Source organism: Rattus norvegicus, chromosome 5, assembly GCF_021556685.1.
Source record: "Rattus norvegicus strain SHRSP/BbbUtx chromosome 5, alternate assembly SHRSP_T2T, whole genome shotgun sequence".
NCBI lineage: Eukaryota > Metazoa > Chordata > Mammalia > Rodentia > Muridae > Rattus > Rattus norvegicus.
Genome location: NC_141538.1, coordinates 165,348,541 through 165,368,811, shown reverse-complemented (window position 1 = coordinate 165,368,811; position 20,271 = coordinate 165,348,541). Strand labels below are relative to the sequence as shown.

The 20,271-nt window shown below is 52.5% G+C and overlaps 1 protein-coding gene across 2 annotated transcripts in view; it reads right to left on the bottom strand.

Moving 5' to 3' along the window:
- The window catches only part of Casz1 (castor zinc finger 1), a 150,127-nt gene that overhangs the window by 102,847 nt on the left and 27,009 nt on the right, over window positions 1-20,271 (bottom strand). For both annotated transcript variants that reach the window (NM_001427668.2, XM_087549499.1), the window contains 1 exon segment: window positions 12,459-12,608. The gene's annotated coding sequence lies outside the window, so the exon portion shown is untranslated.

Sequence of the window (20,271 nt, the reverse complement as noted above, 5' to 3'; positions counted from 1 at the left end):
TGAGCGGCCTTACCTTCAACACAGCAATCAGAGCCTGCTGTGACCTGGTTTTTTTTGGCAGGTCACCGTTTGCTTTGGCTTAACAGAAAGGAACCTCACACATCTGCTTGACGGGGCTGGGGTACTGACTCCCCCAAGCTGTACCCTCCACCCCAAGAAAACAGTGCTTTTCCAGTCCTCTTTGCCCATTTCTGATTTCCTCTTCTCTGAGTGACCTAAAGCCTCGGGGCCTGGGTTTGGATTCCCAGGCTCTGTCTCCTCTAAGCAAGTGGCATCAGAAAAGCCACTAATTATCTCTGGCTGTAGGGCTTGGCTATGAAGTGGAGTGACCGGCTCCCATTCATACAATGCTAGGCAAATTAAGGTGGAAAAGGGTAAGAAACGCTTTGGGAACTTGACCTCGTGCTCCTGTGAGGACTCGTGTGTCAGCAAAGAGGAGGAATGTGGCTGGATGGTATCAGGGTTGGTGCTGGTGGCTTCCTCCCACCCCGTGGAGCTGTGGCAAGACATCTGCTTACAAAGAGTAGAGGAGCCTCGAGCGTGCCCACCCCTGCCCCGCTCACAAATGAAGAAACTGGGACAGAGTCAACAGATGACCTACCTGTTGTCACAGAGCTCCCTTAAGGCAGAGCAAAGCTGAGGACAGACTGTTCCCACTGCCCAGGCCTCTGCCTTGGCCAAGGGACATGAGATGAGGGCAGTGACAAGGAGGGAGGAACTGGAAAAGGACAGTGGGGAAGGTGTTGTGAGCCCCCCCACACACATACACACACTCACACTCACAGACACACACACTCACTCATAGAAACACACTCACACTCACACAGACACACACTCACACTCACTCACAGACACATGCACACACAGACGCACACTCGTTTAAATACAGACACACACACATACAGAGACACAACACACTCACACACAGACAGACACGCACAGGCACACATACATACACGTATGCACACAAAGACACACACACACACACACACACACACACACACACACACACACACGACGCAAAATTAAAGCGAGAACTTAGCCAATAAGAAAAATCCTACCCCTGTCCCATCGAAACCTATTTTAAGGCAGAAGGTAATTGCCAAGGCTTCAAATAAAAAGCCAACCACAGGCTGTAAACGGCTCCAGGTCTTTAATTAGACCCCAAGGAGAAAAGAAAACAGTTGCAAAAAGAAACTGAAAGTAAGAGAAGCTTCCAGAAGAGAAGAACTCAGGACCCTTCCTACTTTCCCCAGCCCAAATGCCTTCTGTGGTGGCTGACACGGGGAAACCAAATGGGCACAAACCAGATGCCAGTGCCCATTGCTGGAGGCAGATACGGAGGAACCAGTTGTCTTATCCCTTATCTACCTATTTATATCCCAGGCCACTGAGGCTGACCTGTTGCTGGGAGAGTTAGAAACTTCTAGTACCCTTGCGTGTGACAGAGTGAGAGCAGTGGAGTGGCCTTGATGGTAACACCACAGAGTTCTCTTTAGCCGTGGGCTGGTCTATCTATCTGTCTCTCATTCCCAGGGTCTCTCTCTTCCTGGCTATCATGATGGTTCTTCCTTTTGAGTCACATATGCCTGGGTGGCTCTGGGGCCACATAGACAAACCAGGTAACCCCCCCCCCGGCTTCTCCTGTATGATCCGTCCCAGGCAGATACAAATGTTCAACAATCCTCGAGCTGATGAGGGGTCTGTTGGGGGAGGTCAAGTGATAGGCCATTTCATTGAAACAGGGCCACCACACAACAGACACTCTACTTCCAAACCCCTGACCAGACCCCCATCCTTGGAGAACACAGTGGGGACTATACTGAAGGTGGGACTGGGAAAAGAGACGCCTCCTCGGGAAGGCAATGGGCTGCAGAGGGAAGAGGGGTGTGGATGCTCTCATCTCTCCTATAAATTGATACAACTCAGGTGAGCCAGTGCGGCAGATGACTAGTCTAGTTCCTGCCAAGCTATGGCAGAAGCCATAGTCCAGTCCTGGGTGTTACAGACTTGGGGATGTTGAGATGGGCCAAGAATCAGAAACAACTAAGGAGGAGGTCTCCCGAGAGCCAGGGCAGCAAGCAGTCCCTCGTTTGGTATCTTGTGAGTGTGAAGCCCTACCCCGGGTGTTTTAGAGAACACATCCTTGCAACTTAGCAACAACTGTGCCCATTTCACCGAGGAGGGCGACAGAGCCCAAGTGGGGAGAAGGGACAGCCATGCAACTACAAAATGGAGAGCCTGCATTACCACACGGGGCAGCCAGTCCTGAAGCCATCTTTCCCCTTATCCCTCCCGACCACTAGTGGCCCTTGTCTCCTGGTTCTCGGATGGTGGCTAGAAGGCATGTGCCATGCTCAGCTGAAGTAGAATGTAAGTGACAATCATGACTTGGCTGTGACACTCACCAAGCCGCACTGTGACAGCCAAGACCTACTCAGACATGACTTAATAGGAGAAATGGGTGAACCAGGCCTTCTAGCACTCGGGAAGTAGAGACAGGTGGATCTCTGTGAGTTTGAGGCCAGCCTGGACAGCAATGGATACAGAAACCCTGTCTTGAAAAACCAAAACCAAAACCAAAAATAAAAAAGTAGAGTCAGGAGTCAGGTCCCCTGGCAGAGAGCAGACGTCCAGCTTACTAACATAACGCATGCTCTATCCATGTGCTAGATGCAGGCAGGGATGTGACTGCTACCCTGTCCTCTGGGTGGGACCATGTGGAAGCTTCACTTTCTCCTCCTCTATACTCTTCCCTCTTTTTTCCCCTACAATGAAAGACTCTGAGAAAACCCCGTTTCCACTATAGCCAGACGGGTCCAAAACAATCCCAAATGGGCAGGCCCATGGCCAGAACCTTGTTTGGTGGAGAGCTGGGAGGGTCTCCGTGGGGCTCTACATCCTTTTCTTGATCTCTGTCTGATTTTGACGGCGGCTGGAGCTCTGTGAGCATCAGGGACTGAGTCTGCCCCTGCTGTTCAGATATGTTAAGGGTGACCCTGCGGCCATGTTTGCTGACACAAGCCCCAAGCATAAGCCCAAGCCTAGCTGCTCCTCTCTGCAGGAGGGCTCCTGTGGACAGCAGATGGTTCTTCGGAGTTGGAGGAAGATGCTGACCCGAGAGGCTTCACTAGTCTTCCTGCAGTCCTGTCTCCCTACGCAGGAGCGTCACAATGATAAAATGTCAGGGTCCCAAAGGCAAGGGGCTCAAAAAGGCAAAGCAAAGACTGAAGCCTCTGCTGTGGGGAGCCCTGGCATTTCTAACGTTCAGGAGCCAGGGATGGCCCCCTCCATGACAAATCGTGTCTCTGGGAGAGTTGAGGGAGGTTGGGTTGGGGGTGAGCGGCTGTGTGCTACAAGCCCCGGCTGCTGAAGCCAGCTTGCTATCCTGGGCATCGGGTTTACCTTTCTAGTTTGCCATCATCTTGAGATAGTTTTGAGTAGCCCAGGGGGGCCTGGAACTTGCTATGTAGCCGAGGGTGGCACTGAACTTGAGATCTACCTTCTTCTACCTCTCGAGTGCTGGGACTTATAGCTATGCACCACACACTGGTTTCCATGCTGCTTGGGAACAGGACCCAGAGCTTCATGCAGGAAACCGAGCCGCCCCTGATTGGCAACATGTGACTTTTTTTGTCTCTGTAAAATGGAGCCGAGTGGGACGCCTCAGACATGACTGGGGCTACCACACTCGCTCACAGCATGCAGACTACGCTAGTTGGGCTTACATGTCTGGGCTGCTTCTTTTTTTCACAGGCATCACGGCTCTAAAGGCGTCACGGCTCTAAAGGCAGTATAGAAGACCCTCTTTCGGATTGGGCTTCCAGGAAAGGAGGGGAGACTGGTGAGCGGCCTAGAAAGCTACATTTTCTGAATTCTTTATCCCTGGAATCAAAATGAGTGAGCAGTAGGGCAGGGGAGATTTGATTAGAAACTGTGAGGGGCTTGACCAGTCTGTGTGAGCCCCAGTGACCTAGAGCTGGCCCCATGCGCTCCAAGACACATGGACCTGACCGGAACCAGATGGAAGACGGTCACGTGATGGGACCTTCCTGGTCACGTGACGGGACCTTCTTGGTCCCGTCTTTCGGAGGATGATCTTTGGGGTGAAGCCTATTTATCTAGGGCAGCAAGGGTTAACACTGGGGCTGGGAGAGGCCAGGCAGCACAGAGCACTCCCTGTTTATTAATAAGCTATTTATCACCAGCTTTGCTTTTAATGCCATTTGGGCTTAATGTCGTTAATGAAATATAAATACCCATGCTAACGATGTCGGTCAGAGGCAGCACGGGCAGCAGACGGCTCAAGAACCCGGGCCAAACCGCTGGGCACGCTGGGGAAGAGGCTGAGAGCTCAGGAAGCGGAAGCGGTTCCCACCAGCTCGGCACCCCCCCAACCCCTTCTGCTCCCACCGCAAGACTCCCGAAGCTAGTGATGCCGGGAAAAGCTGGGAGGAGGCTGCCCAGGGGGCCTGGGAGAGGAACCCTTCGAGGGTGAGGATGATGATAACTCCTGCAGAAAGAGCCCAGCCCAGAGAACTCCCACCTCGGGCACTGCCCTCCTGGCATCAGGCCCCTTGGCTGCTGGAAGCTGGACTTCCACCAGCTGGCGGCGAGCCCTTTTGACTACACTGAGCTCCCTGACCACGGGGAACAGAGCCAGGGTGACAGAGGTCACGAGAGGGAGCAGTTAGGTCCCATCGAGTTTTCCAATAAAGATTTTCCAATTCTGGCACCCAGAATGACATTCTAGGCAGCCTAGCTCTCTGGATGGCCTGCCCTTTCTGAAGCTGGTTACAGGGCTACTCCGAGGTCTCAGAGAAGTGGGTGTCCAGAGGTCTGAATATGGGTATTTCTGTTTAGTGCTCAGAGGCCTGGCTATATGGAGGTAGTCCCTACATAGCAGGCTTCTGGTACTACCTTTGTCTAGCCCCATCCCCCTTAGCCCTGTTGCCCACCCCTTTTGGGCTCAGAACAGAACCCTCAGTATCCAATACAAATTATCCCCAGGGACCTCAGGCACACCTACCCTCAAGAGAGGCCTGAAGCCTGCTTCTAGGTAATAGTCTCTCTGGGGAGAAGTGACCACGGAACATTGCTTCCTGCCCAGGGGTTAAGAGGCCCCCAATGGGACTTACTGTCCATACATCCAAGGATCACCTGGACCCAAATACAGGATGAGAAATTCCACCAAGTGGCAGCCCTTTGCTCCCACTGTCCTCCCCCTGGACAAAGGCAGTGGAAGTCACAGTGACTCCAGCCCCCTTCCGGTCCTCAGATCCCTAAGGAGTGTCCTCTCTTTCTGATGAAACCCCAGGCTTCCCTTGAAGGGGAGCCTCAAAGCTTCCAGTCTTCTCCAGGACAGAATGACGTCAGAGGAAAGACAGGATGCACAGGGAAACATAAAAGTCACACAATGAACACTCTTTTAGTATAAGTATATCCCAAATATCACCTGGAATACACTCACTTCCAAGAATGATTTGCTATTTACCCTAACTTCAAATTTCACTAGCAGTCCTGTATCTTAATTGGCTAACTCTGGCAGGGACATCCTACAGGTGGCGATGACTTCTGGTCCGTGACAAGATGACAAAGGGAGGTGGACGTGTCTACCCATCTCTGCCAATCTTTTTTTTTTTTTTTTTGGTTCATTTTTTCGGAGCTGGGGACCGAACCCAGGGCCTTGCGCTTCCTAGGTAAGCGCTCTACCACTGAGCTAAATCCCCAGCCCCCATCTCTGCCAATCTTGGGACAGTGGACTCCCTTCAAGAGACTCTTAACCTAACTGTCCCCAGCCCTTCCTACACTGCCCCATGCCACCATTCACCTATGGTGGGTCCCCTCTGCCCGTAACCCTCAAAGTCACCTCCATGTCCCCGAGGAGCACAGGGCTCATTTGCCGAGGCTTGGTAGAGCTCAGCTCAGCAGCTAATCCCCTGGGTGTCCCCTGTCAGATTATTAATTAGCTAAAGCTGATCGGTCCTAGAACAACATGCACTTGGGCTCCAGATAAAGCAGGCCAGGGAAGCTGGTTGGGGGGCTACTTAAAGTGACAAGAGCCTGTTTGTGAACCTGCTTCTGGGAGGAGACTGAGGCTGGAGATTGGGGGGGAGGGTTGCAGAAAGACACCTGTGTCTGCTCCCTGATGAAAGCGGGACTCATCACCCAGGGGACCATACGAGGAGGAGTCTGGCAGTTGAGGCTTTCGTCTTAATAAAGGACCTTCACCTAATCAGATCATGTCCCTCAGAACTCTTCAAAGACTCTTGATTTCGCTTGGGAAAAACCAAGAATGAAACAGAATTCTCAGTACAGCACAAAACCTGTACTAGGAGCAGAGTGGGGTCAAGCTCTTGCCTCTAGGATCTCAGAGTTCCTATTCCCTCTGATGGAGCCGCTCTTCCCCAGATAGCAATCAGTGTGAATGGCTACCTCACCTCCTCGTTGGCTCCATCTCAGCGACCCCTTTCTCCAGAAGCCACACCTAAAGTGACATACTTCCTGCCTCCCCCACCCCTTCTTCTAGTGTTCCCTTTGCTTCTCTCCACCTTATGAAAAGTTCCAAGACGACACGGATTCTTGACCCTTTCTGTTCACGTCCTTAAATGAGGGGTCCGAACTGTTTGCTGTTCAATACGGTTGGATGAATGGTTGAAAATAGGAGAAGGGTGAGCAAAGGTCAGAGGTCAGGACTGAGCGCCGGCCCATCCTGTGGTCCCCTGTAGCATCCACTTCCTCTGATCGCCCCCTTTCTTGGGTCCCGCCCCCACACTGGAGCTGTTACCTCCTGCTCCTAGGTATATTCTGCTCACGTGAACTCCTGGGCTTCTGACAGATGCCCTGGAGGACTGGCCCCCTTCCCAGCTGGGACCGCTCCTCTCTGCCCAGTGAGCAGTGCATGGTGGGCCACTAGTGACGAGAGGCAACATCAGGACTCACAGCTGCTGCCAGGGCCCCGGCTCAGCTGCTAGCAAACTCCCAGGCTTGGATTGTTTTGACTTGAATCGGTGAAGCTGAAATATTGAGTCACAACGGCCGGAAACTTCATTACTGGCTCATAACATAGATTACTAAGGGGAAAAAAAGTTGCTTTTAATTGCTTCCCCCCAACCCGATTTAGCATTTCTGGAGGAGAAAGTCATATGTAAATATATTTCCCTCCTCTCACCCAACCCTAAGTTGCAAGGTACGGGGTCAGAGGAGACTCCCATTTCTGAGGGAGGCCAAGGAACAAAACTGAAGAGAATGCTGGGTGAGGACCTCTACTAGATCTGGAGCAAACAGGGAGTGAACTACATGAGAGCAGATGTCGGAGGACCTGGGAGATGGGCTGCAAGTGTCCCGTTGGAGCCTCGACTTGGTCCTCCCACCTCCATCCCTAGAGAGTTTCGCCTGCGCCCAGGGATATATAACTCTGTAGATTCTAGAATTAGATAAGACAAGGGGCCAGGCATGTCGTACACGTCTGTGATCTCAGTGCATGGAAAACCGAGGCGGGAAGATCTCAAGTTGGAGGTCAGCCTGGGCTGTGTCGTGAGAGCTTAATCTCAAAAAGGCAAAACACAGCTGGGCACCGGGGGTGCACGCTTGTAATCCCAGCACCTGGGAGGCAGAGGTAGGAGGATCGCCTGTGAGCTGAAGGTCAGTCTGGCCTACAGAGGGAATTCTGGGATAGCCAAAAAGCGACACAGAGAAACCCTGTCTTGAAAAACAAAAACAAGCAAACAGCAACAAAAAGACATAAAATGGGTCTAACAAGATAACTCAGCAGGTCAAGGTGAGCCTAGTGTCTGGGGTTCAATCCCCGGGACCCACGCAGGGGAAGGAGAGACAATCCTGCCGTCTGTCCGGTGAAGCCCCCATGTCTGGAGACATGAATATCTCCAGGGTATTTCTAAACAGGGCAGACACTGCCAGCCTTCCATGTTTTCCCTTGGCCCGGTACTAACTGGGACTCAGGCCTTCTCCAGGGGAAGGCAGGGGCACAGGGGAAACTGAGGAAAAGGACTGGCAGTGGGTACCGGCATCATAAGAGCATTCCCGTGGGTAAGAGAGCTTTCTTATCCAGGACGGAAATGCAAAGCCCAGTCACTCTTTTGAACCATCTCTTAGTCGCACACCCACTCTTCCTAAGGGGGTTCCTCAGAGCACCACCTCTCCCAGGGGTAGTGGAGACACACACTACCCTACTTCCCCTCCCAGGTACCTCCTTCTGCCAACCCCACCCTTCTGCATCCTGCACTGCAGCTGTGCGCTCCAGAGCTGCCAGCCTCTCGCCAGATCAAAGCCCCGGAGGATGCCATTAAAACTGTCCAGTCCAGTTAGAAGTGAAGGTCATGGATCTTGTACAGACCAGGGAGGCAGAGAGCAGAGAAACCTCCCACTCAGGCAAAGACGAAAGCTTCTCCACCCAGATCCACCCTCCCCTAAGGCAAGCAGACACACCCAGGACAACCAGCTGACACCCACCCCCTCTCGGAGTCAGACAGAAGCACTCTCTGCGGGCCTGGGATATCCCCACCAGCCCCTACAGCATCAACCTCCCCTTCTGCTCAGTCCCACGCTCTCCCTGGAGGTCAGGTCTCCAGAGCTTCCTGAAAGGTTGAGCTGCTGTGCCACATATTGCTTCCCACTTGGGACACCCTCCTATGCCCCCTGCAAGATGTCACCAGCCTGCCTTCCTGTCACTCCCCCTGGAGGTCAAGTCTCCTGAGCTTTCCTGGAGGGCTGAGCCGGTTCATAGGGCTGGGGAGATGCTGCCAGCACCAGTAAGCACTTGTGGGGCCCAGTGGCCGCGACGACGGCAGCTTTCCACTGGCCCAGCCAGACCTCTGGCTTGCTCCTGGGCTGCATGGAAGATGTCAAGGATGTCATTACAGTATCACAGCCAGAAGAAGCATAGCCAATCTAAACCATACAGGTAATGCCAGGATACAGGGAAGGAAAGTCTGTGTCAGAGGCCTCAGACACTGGGAGAGGGCCTGGGTTCAAGTCTCCCGGCATGCCTTTAACAGTGCCTATTTTTTATGTGGAAAGAGGGTTAGGATCTCCTCCGTCGAGCTGGGCCGAGGTTAAGCTGGCCCCATGTACGTGTCAGTATTAGCCAACATCTATCAGCCCTTAGAGACACTCATCTGAGGAGCTGTGTGGCCAGGAAAAGGGCAGAAGCTCAGCTCTGGTGACACATTTAAAGCCACAGGGAAGGAAGCCAGAAGGACGGTCAAGCCCTGCACATGGCGGAAAGGTCCGAATCAGCTACGCTGTGTGCAGCCTTAGAGCAAACGGACGGTGACAGCAGAATTCCTAGCAGCCAGACCGCAATTCCCTCCTAATGTACACGAGAGGAACCCCACGAGATCCGAGAGACGGAGGAGACACGGACACAAGGGGAGCTCAGCGCCTTCCAGGCATCCAGGGGACCTTTCTTGCTCACCCCGTTCAGGACACTGGCTAAGTCATGCTAGCTCTTCCCTGGAGCGCACAGGGGCTCCGCTCCCTTCTCAGCCTCCACACCTTCTCATCCCAGCCCATCCTCCTCCTGCTCCGGTGGCTGCAGCCACTGCTCCCCTGACTCCTGGTGTCTTCAACTGCTGCTCCTGTGATGCACTGTCCCCAAGACACCTTCAGCTGTCTTTTAAAGCAAGTCAGATTACTTTATTTCCCCAGAGGCATCCCTCCACCTGTCCCCTGGCACACAGAGTGCTGCAGATCCCGGCCCTCCCCAGCCACCCCCGGCCACATGATCCGGTCACTGATGGAGTTAGTTTCTCCCAGCCGAGGGCCTTTAAATCATCTCTGGTCTCTCTCTGCAGCAGTCTCCTGCCTCATCTTCAGGTTGCTGTCCACTTCACATCTTTAATCTCTGCTGCCAACTCCTCAGAGTCTGGCTCTGAGCATCCCGCCCCACCATGTCCTGGCTCTCATCACCTCATCCTACTTCCGTTTGGCCCAAAGTCTACCTTTGTTTTTTCTGAGTGTGGTTGTCACCACCTCTTCTGTCAGGAATCTATGATGGCAGGGACTTCTCCCTCACGCCATCCGCTGGTGGGTGAACTGAAGACACTACACTGCCTTCTCTGGATACTGAATACAACCGGATCTTCTGCAAAACCTTCAGAAATGGGGGAGATCAAGACCTGAGCCTGAGCCACAGTGGGGTCTGTGGACCTCAGAACCTGCAGTGCAGACGTTTCCCCTGGTCCACACCCTGCCATAGAGGACCCCAGTCCCTGGCCAAGTCCACTGAGAGGGATTGAGTCAGTGAGCAAGAGACTGGGCCTTGTCATTCCCTCTCCGAGTCTTTGGAGAGCCCCGAGCTTCATTACCAAAGTTGGAGTCAGCCGATGCCAGGATGCAGGAGTCCCGCTGGACCTCTTGGGCCCATCCACTCTGCCGGGTTGCTAATCCCAGCGGGCATGGCCCCTGGGAGCCAACAGTGAGTGGAAACTTCGGAAAGGGAAAAATTAATGGGCATGTTTTGCGCAGAGAAAGAAGAAAACAAAAAACGCATCTCGAAGAAAGGTGTAGTCGCTCATCGGCCCCATAAAGGAGCTTCACAGGTACCTGAGTAGCCTGCTAGTGGCTGGGCACCAGAAAGCCTTGGGGTGGGGCATGCAAGGTTCTTGCCTTCCCAATATTCTAATCCTCCCAGGAAGCAGAGTCAGGCCAGAAGATCGCAGGAGGGCAATGGGGGCCACATGCCAGGCTGGAAGGGTGGCTCAGACGCTAAGAGCACTTGCTGCTCTTGCAGAGGACAAGGGTTTGATTCCAAGCCCCCCATGCGCGGCAGTTCACAACCATCTGTAACTCCAGTCTCAGGGGGTCTGACGCCCTCTCTGACTTCAGAGGACACCAGGCGCGCGCGCGCGCGCACACACACACACACACACACACACACACACACACACACACACACACACACACACAGTGTACAGACATACAGGCAGGCACACATATAAAAGAAAATAAATATTTTTTTTAATTAAAAAAAAATCAAGATGCCAGCTAGCACCGGACCCAAAGAAGACTTTGGAGCAGCAAACTGTCCACACACAGCCTTTCTCAGGCAATAGTCTAAGCAGCCTTGATGCTACTGGGGGGGGGGGGCAGGAGGACAGCGCTAACACACCTTGAGTACAGATGGACAGGTTTCTGGGGCACGGTCACACTAGATGCCATGAAGAAGAGCCTCGGACACTTTGGCCACCAAAGGCTACATTTGCATCTGATCTGCAAGTTCCTGGGCTATGTTCAGGATTTCTGCTGTTTCCCAAGGAACCCCAGCCTGAAGTGTAGTAGGGCTCGCTGCTCTGAAGACCTTGGAAAGCCCTCAGTGAACACCAGGGTGCTCACCTCTCCAAACTCTTCCCACACCCAGCTGTGGTGGCACACACCTTTAATCCCAGCAGAGGCAGGCAGATCTCTGTGAGTTCAAGGCCATCCTGGTCTACAGAGTGAGTTCCAGGAGAGCCAGGACTGCACAGAGAAACCCTGCCTCAAAAGACAAAACAAAAACAAGCAAACAAACAAACAAGCGTGAGTTACAGAGCCAGACTGCAGAAGGAAAGGAAGGACCCTCCTTTCCAGATGCCTATGGAGTAGGAGAATACAAATGGAGATGCCAGGGAGGCCGTCTCTAGTTTGCTAGGCACAGGATGAGTGGTCTCCAGCAATGCTCTCCTAGATAGTCAATCTTAATTTTCTCTACTCCAGGTTCCATTTTAAGATCACGTGAGTCCATCAGTTGTGTGGACACATGTTCCCTGGGCTGGTTCTCTCCAGAACACTGCCAATGGCCAATATGCCCCAAGATAATCACAGGCAAATATCTGAGAGCACGATTTACAGACACTCTCTGTGGCTGGCTAAAGTGATTTGCCATAGGCAAAAGGCTACTTTCATGCCCTGAGCAAAGGTAGTCACATCTTGTCCACTAAGGAAGGTCTAGCCTGGGCTGGAGATAACCCTGGACAGGTCATTCCCACCCCAGCTCCTTCCACAAACAAACTCAGGGCAGAGCAGCCCGAGAGTCTGCCTGTGTGCATGCCAGCCGGTGTGCACACCTGCTGTCCCCGCGGTGAAATTCAGAATGACCCAACCCTTTGATCTTGGGGTAGCATCAGATGGGGTAAGGGCATCGCCTGAGGTATCTGCCCACCGTGTATAGCGCTGGGATCATTGGAAGGACTCTTCAAGGTCAATTGTACCAACCTCTCTATTTCAACCTCTCTGTTTCATGGGTGAAGAAGCCAAGGTCCAGAGCGGGGCAAGAAACAAGTTTGATGGCAAAGCCAGGGCTAGAATGTAGGTGTTCATGTGACCCTTTCCCCGTCTATGGCATATGAGCTACTGGGGCACACAGTCCAGCGAGAGAGGTAAGGGTAAGGGCTGGAGTGGCAATCCTCCAACTGGCCAACCCACACTTCCCGGAGCACCTTGGGAACCAGGAGCAGTACCTTTGCATCCCAAGAGGCCAAGGTCCAAAGTCCATTCCAATGCACACCACTGGGGAGCTGCAGGGTCCCCCCCCCCCGGAGAAGGAGGAGTGGGTGGCTCAGGCAGTCAGGATGGAGAGGGTCTGCCTTCCGTCAGCAAGGTCTGTGTGCCTGCCAGAGAGGAGAAAGGTTAACAGATTAGGTTTCTGGACTGGCAAGATGGTTTGGCTGATAAAGGCACTTGCGGACCAATCTGATGACTGTGTTCAATCCCTGGGACGCACATGGCAGAATCTATTCTCACAAGCTGTCCTTTAGACCTCCACACTTGCACCATGGCCTACGTGTACAGGGGTGTGTGTGTGTGTGTGTGTACATGTGTGCATGTGTACTCACAAAATACACACAAAACAATACATACAATTAAAACATTTTAAAGATGATTGGGATACAGCTGGGTCCCACCAAACTACTACCCAAGAGGACAATGGGAAAGTCCCAACACCCTGTGTAGTACCCAGCCAGTGAAACAGGAGATTCTTGGGCCCGCCTTGCCAATCAGCAGATGGCACTGCCCCGGTGCGTGCCATGCCTGACTCTACAGCCAGTGTGCCCTTTGCACAATTATTAGCCACTCGCTATGAGGTGTCGTACCTAATAAAAGAATCAAGCAGGGAGAGACCATACTAGGCTAATCAGATGCCACCCTTGGGTAACAACAGAAGGATCACACCCAAGGCTGGGCACCTGGGGTTAAAGGTCACCCCGGGAACGGATCGGGTCAAAAGTGGCATCGGATCAGACCCATGCAACAGAAACAACCAGCGTTGGGTTCCCACCCCCGCTTGGTGGGCTCCCGGCTGCCCCTAGGACCCTCCACAAGCAGCCTCATGGAAATCTAAAGAATTGGCAGGTTTTACAGGTGGGTCTGCCCCCCACCCCCACCCCCAGGATGGTGAATTTGATCTCTTCTCCGTTTCCCTCTCTGCTCTACTAAGGTGCTATTTTGTGTCACAGACAGGAAAGAGGGCGTGAGCACACCCTCAAAAGAGGCTGCCCAAGAAACTCCTTTGTGATAGGTGCTGGGCCAAAAACAGTGGCCTACAGAAAGTCGGGAGCCCCACCACCGCCAACCTTTGTGTCAATTTAAGCAAATATTGTGGCGTTTCCATGGTGATTCCTGTTTTGAATATCCACTTCGCTCACTTTCTAAAGGGCTTTTCCTGTTTGCATTTCGGCTTGAAACCTGTAAATATTTTCAGCCTTTTTAGGAAAAAAGAAAGAGCCCAAGCGCGTGCAAATACAAGCATACCAACAAGTACACAACTTCTCGAGCGTGCAGTCCGGCTTTGTGCACGTAAGGATGTGGGCCCCGAGCCCCGAGGGCATTCTCCTTATCCACTCTCAGACCCATCCTGCGTCTAGAACTGAAGTTGAAATTCGGGCCCTCCATCTCCCTTCCTACGGGCTAGTAACATCCTATGTCCGCGTGTTCCCCGACATCCCATACACAGTGTCCGCGTGTTCCCCGACATCCCATACACAGTGTCCGCGTGTTCCCCGACATCCCATACACAGTGTCTGTGTGTTCCTTGAGTGTCTTATCCTTGACTGCACGGTCTGTCATGGAGCGGGCAGCAACCTGGTTAGTTTTCTAACTTGCCCCAGCCATCAAAGTTCTCAGGGGGCTCTCCCCCAGGGTATGTGAGCCCCCTCCTCTCCTGACTCCCAAGGCTGGGTGAGTGGAAAGAGGCTGTCTCTTTGAAGGCCAGCTTCAGCACCGGACCCTCCTCTCTGCTGAGACAAGGTTTCAGGACTCCCTGGGGGAAGACTGGGCTGTAAGGTGACAGCAAGCTGGGGCTGGGTCGGTTGGCTCCCCTCCCACCCTTCGGCATCACACAGGGTTAACAGTGTGTTTCCTGACTCCCGTGGATTCCTGCCAGGCCCCTAATGTGAGTTTCGTGTGATTTGGGGGAAGTGAGTTTCCTTTGTTTTCCAGTTTGGGAATATTTTTTTTTCTTTAAAAAAGAGGAAAAAACACTTTAATGGGAACTTCAGGGCCACTGAGAGACTTACTCCTTTGAGTTCTGAAACTCCCTTGCCTGTCAGTCTAGAACAGGCAACCTAGGCAGCTTTTGAATCTGACCAAAAAAAAAAAAAATATGCTGTGGGCCAGAGGAAAGGGTACCTTGGATCTTAGACAGATTGAGTCCTAGACCCACCTTCCTGTGGGGAGTCTGTACCCCAACATCAGCATCTAACACCGGAGCTAACACACACCCCTTCTAGTCTCACACACTGGGACATTCACACTTGCCCAGGCCCAGGTCAGGAGAAGCACCCACCTCTCACACAGGAGTTGAACCACATGTCAGAGCTGTCTAAGAGTCTCATGTTCTGGACAAGAAGGGTTCCAGTTAGGTGGGAAAAGGATACCCCAGACCCCCGTGGAGAGGGTATGATCAGGCCCACCTCCTCTTCCATTTTCCCCTACCATTGCTGCCTTGTTCCAAGACTCCCCAAGCAAGTGGCCTGACCCATTTACCAAACCAAGGCATGGGCCCCAATGCCCTCCAAGCACCGTGGCCCTCCCACACCAACAGGCCCCAGGGCTGAGGCGCCAGTGTCGGTCAGTAGGTACAGAGCTTAATGAATCTCTAAGCAGACGCCCAGGTAAAGAGGTAAGAAGCCAAACACTGACAGTCAACCCTGACATGGAGATCCCAAACGGGGTTCTGAGGCCGGGGTTCTGATGGCCTCCCCGGAGGCAGGCTGTAGCCTTAAGGCTTGGGTTCCTCACAGATCTGGAAGGACAAGGAAGAAAATGGCAGGAGCCATCTCCCCTCCCACCCAACAGGCTCAAGTCAGTAGGAAAAACAAATGAAGCTCCAGAAAGCCCCCAGATCGTAACTACCCTCTTCTTTTAAACCTCATCAAGAACCTTCCAGGTTTTCTCCCAAGAGGACTCACGTACGCCCCCTGTGCTCTGTTCTCCACGTATCTGTTCTCATGGAATTAAACTCCGTACAGAACTGGAGTAATTTGTTCACAAGCCTGTCTTCACTACCGGATTCTTAACTCCTCAAGGGCAAAGCCCAGGTCTTAATTATCTTTGCGTCTCCAGCACTTAGCACAGCAGCTGGCCCACGGTGGGCGGCGTGAGTGTTGGGGGAGCTGAACTAGTCCCTGATTTCATGTCACAATCAGATGAGCCTGGTGCAGCTTCTCCCTTCCCCCAGCAGAAGGTTCGACTGGCCACTTTCACGCTCCAGACTCCTGACCCCAAACCTGCCTGCTGGTCTCTCTCCTCCGCCACGAATCCGTTTCGTTCCCAGTGTGCAGGTTCGAAGGGACTTCTGCTTACTGGAGCCTTTCCCAACTTATCTCAGAAAGGACTGAGCACCTACTATGTGCCAGGGGAGGAGAAGGCATAGTGGGTGAGTGGGTTGTTTTTTTTGTTGTTGTTTTTTTTTTTTTCGCCCTCTGCCAATCAGCTCACATGAGGACGGACGGTATTAGCTAACTAGATTAATTCGACAAGCACGGTATCAAGTGTTCTACGCACATGATCGAGATGAATCTTTACAACACAAAGGCAGGAACAGTATGGGCCCCACGGATAGATTAAGGAGAGTAAGCACAGAGATATGAGGTGACCAGTCAAAGGTCACATGGTTCACAGGTATGGAAGCCAAGGCAGGGTTGGTGACCCACCAAAAGTTCTCTCTGGTTCCTCCCCATGACCTCAGCACTCATTCTTGTCCAGGGTCTGCTCCCACTCTTAATTCTCACCTCTCCCTGCCTGGAAACAGGCCTCCAGCAATACACCAGGGCCTTGCAGCCAAAGGCAATGTCTGTGCTCAAGTGTACCGGGCAGGTTTAATAGGGGAAGGAAGGGCAGACCTACGGAAGCACACCAGACCAGCAAGAGGGGCACCTGGATCTGCCTGGTAAATGGGCTCTCGGCTGCAGACCTGCCCATTGCTGTGTCTGATGACCAAAGGACCATGCCACTTCAAGAGGTCCTGTGAGAATGGGACAGCTTCTGCTTCTTCCCAGAGAGGGGACCACTGAGGATCTTTCTCCTCTGAGAGAGGTAGAAATTCTCCCACCATAATGAACACCTGCCTCAGGGTGTGGGCTTGGGGAAGACGCCTAGTGTGCCCTTGGTTTTTATCTTAGGCGAGTGTGTACACCACAGGGAGGGAGGCACCCATCATGTCTTCAAAGGAGAGAAGACACAGAGATGGCGGGGAGAGATCTACGCGAGCCAGGAGAGACGGTAGAGGATCTGCCGGTGTGGGGAGGGGACAGGGTGCTAATGAACAGATTTCATAAGCCACCCAGAGTGAAAACAAAAACACAGACATGCACATTGCCCAACTTCAGGGTTGTATGGAAAAGAAGAAAAAAAAAACACAATAAAAAATCCACATCTTAAATACAAAAATCCTCCGTGATGTGTTGCGGCATGAACGCGTTCTCCACACTGCATTTTTCCTCCGTGACCTCACACAGCCTACGACGGGTACGCCCAGCACGGCCGGTATTTGATGGTACACACTCCGAGCAAACGTATACGCTTAACCAAAACAAGGGCAGTAAATATTCAAATCACTCCAAACTGGCATCTCGAGGCTTCACATGACCTCTGGAGCTGCCTGCGTTGACTCTGAGAAGGGCCCTTGTAGATGTAAGGAGGTGAGACACAGGAGACTAGAACACAGTTCAAATAGAAGGAACCAGAACTGCCAGAGCCTAACTCCCAGCCAGCCCCTTCCAGGGGCTTCCTAAGTTTATGCCCTACCCTGCTGTGAAGAGGGAAAAGGGATGGGGCCCACACATCACTGAGCCTTTGCCTACAGATCACTCACCCCCATGGTTACTGTCTCCTTCTTGTCTCGCCCTCCCCCTTTTAATTGTTGGATGAATTTACGGAGTACTGTGCCAAAAACAATCAACTCTGGGGAACAGAGTTACACAGAAAAGGGTGTGTCACCAGAGGGAGACGGATATCCATGGAAACCACCACCTTTCGCAGAGGCCTAGGTGAAGCTTGGGTGAGGTGGACCAGGTGGGGGTGTGGAGAAATCTGCTCCTTCCAGAACGTGGCCTTAGGAAAGGCGGGAGTTGCTGACAAACTGAGGTGACCAGACACAGTGTGGAGAGTCAGGAAGTAAAGCCAACCAGACAACGTGTTAAAGGCAGGGCTGTCTGCGCATGCACTTGAACACACACACACACACACACACACACACACACACACACACACACACACACACACACACAATTTTATATGCCACTGTGCCAGGTCACTGGGCAACAGGCCACAGGGGCTCAGGGCATAAGCTTCGGAATCAGGTTGCCCAGGTACGAATCCAAGCCCCAATACTCCTGCGGTGTACGGCCCTGGAAAACTTTTCCTTTGACTCTTCTGTGTCTCAGTTTCTCCATCCTAAAATGGAGATACGAAGAGTTACTCATGAATCGAGGCGTGAGGACTTAATCATTTACTGTGGGTGACACTCCAAGGAAAGGACTGAGCTCATGAAATAGGTGATAGGTCACAAAGAGAGGGGGGTGGGCAGGCGAGAGCGCCCCTAGGCGCTGCCTCAACGGAGGGAGAACATAATCGTCGCTCGCACGACTCTGCCCTGTGTGCTTGGGGTTGTAAACACCATCATATACGGTCACCCCAAGGGTCCAATGAGGTAGACGTTCATCTCAACTGGAGAGTTGAGAAAGAAAGAGTCAAAAGAAGGGCTGGGACACACCCAAGGTCACACACGGACGGAAGTTGGACTGGAATGGGCTGAGGTGAGGGCAAGCCAGGGAGAGAGGCTCTCTCCAACCTGACTTGGATAGATATGGAGTGGTCCAGGATTGTTTTCCCAGACGAGCAAATAAAGGACCCCTCTGTGCCAGTGACTGCAAGCAGAAGGAGCAGGGGAAGATGGGCTGGCAGACAGGGCTACATCCCACAGGAGAGCGTGCCAGGACCCACTCACTCCACAAGACCAATGCTACCTGCTGAACTCCCTCTCTCTGTGCCCAGTTAGCATCTCAGAATCAGGAGATCCCTGGAGAGGGAATAACAGTGTGGGCTACCTGACTCCTAGCAACGGAGCCGTACAACCTGAGAAAAACCCTTCTTCCAAGTTGGAGTTCCACGGAGAACCTGAGTTTTGACCTTCTTGGAACCTGGGCAGATCCCCGGAAAGGGCAGGGCACAGGTAAGGGGAGATTGGAAGAGCACAGATCTTCCCCTCTGAAAAACCATACCCAAGGAGTCCTGCAAGCCAAGCTAGAGACACACGCTGTCTGCCCTGAAAGGTTTCGTTCTCGCCCTGGTTGAAGACCAGGTTTGGTGGCTCAGCCTTTCTGCGATCGACCACCCAAACTCATTCAGATATTTCCTCTCACTTGCCTTTTTAAAAAAATTTAATGTTCTCTATAATTCATCCATCCCAGAAGATAATCGATAGAGCCCGTAATGAAAATCTGAGCCATATTTTATGATCCGCTGCGAGCAGAAAGGACCACATCAGCAGGTCCGTTTTTGGCTCTCCCTATCCGTCTTGCCAGCTGCCCGGGGAATGCTTGCCCTGCCGGCCCTGCCCACGGCCCTTCACCCTGAGCTCACACAAGCGGGGCCACGACCCAAAGGCTTACTCAGCCAACCCAGTCAAAGGACAGTCACAGGCCTTTCTGGAGTGGACCCCAACTTGAAGCCCTGGTACCCCTACCCTGGGAGCTCACCACACCTTCATTCCATGCCCTCCGGGAGTCCCCAAATTTTTACTAGGTGGCATTTCCCACCAAGAGAGACTGCTTCAGGATCAGGGAGATGATGCTTCAATCATCTTGCTCTGTGAGCATGGCGACCGGAGTTCAGACCTAGCATGTGTGCCACCCCAGTTCTGGGGTGGGAGTAGGGATGGGGATGGGGATGAGGTAGGGGGTGAGAGAGAGCAGACACAGACCTTGGGGCTTACTGGTCACCCAGTCTAGCGAATCTGTGGATTCTTGATTCAGTGAAAGACCTCCATCTCAAAAATTAAGTCGAAAGCAAAAGAGAAAGACACAGTCTAGTCTCCACACACACATATGCACACATGAACACATGTGCACACACATATGTGCACAACATATAAACACACACACACAGGCACTATTTGGAAGGTGAAAACCTTGGGGGACGGGTAGGGGAAGAGAGAGGGAAGGGAGAAAGGAGACAGGCTGCCACTCCTTATTCTGGGCTCTATGTTGTATCTTGGAGCTTCTGGTCAGTGAAGGGTGAGACATTACTGTTCATTTTTTTTTTTTTTCCGGAGCTGGGGACCGAACCCAGGGCCTTGCGCTTCCTAGGCAAGCGCTCTACCACTGAGCTAAATCCCCAACCTACTGTTCATTTTCACTAGCTCCAGCAAACCCTTCCTGTCTCGCTTGCCTCTCACCCTGTGAGGTGAAAGAGTGGACACGCCAGTCAGGTGGAAGCACGGGACTCCGAGGAGAGTGCTTGGACTCTTGTCCAGGCGCCTCCTACTTGGAAGTCAATCAGCAGGCTGCCTGTTCTACCCAGAATCCCTCACTATCTTGCACCAATCAGAGAACAACACAGGGTAAGTGCTAGGAAGAGGTGACTCCAGAGAAGGGAGAGGAGGGGAAAGAGCTCAAACCAATAAGGAGACTGTGCTTCAGTCACGTGATGGAGTACTACAGCTGTAGGCCAATCTTCTCAGAGTGAATTCCAGGACAGCCAGGGCTACACAAAGAAAACCCTGTCTCAATAAAATAAAATAAAATAAAATAAAATAAAATAAAATAAAATAAA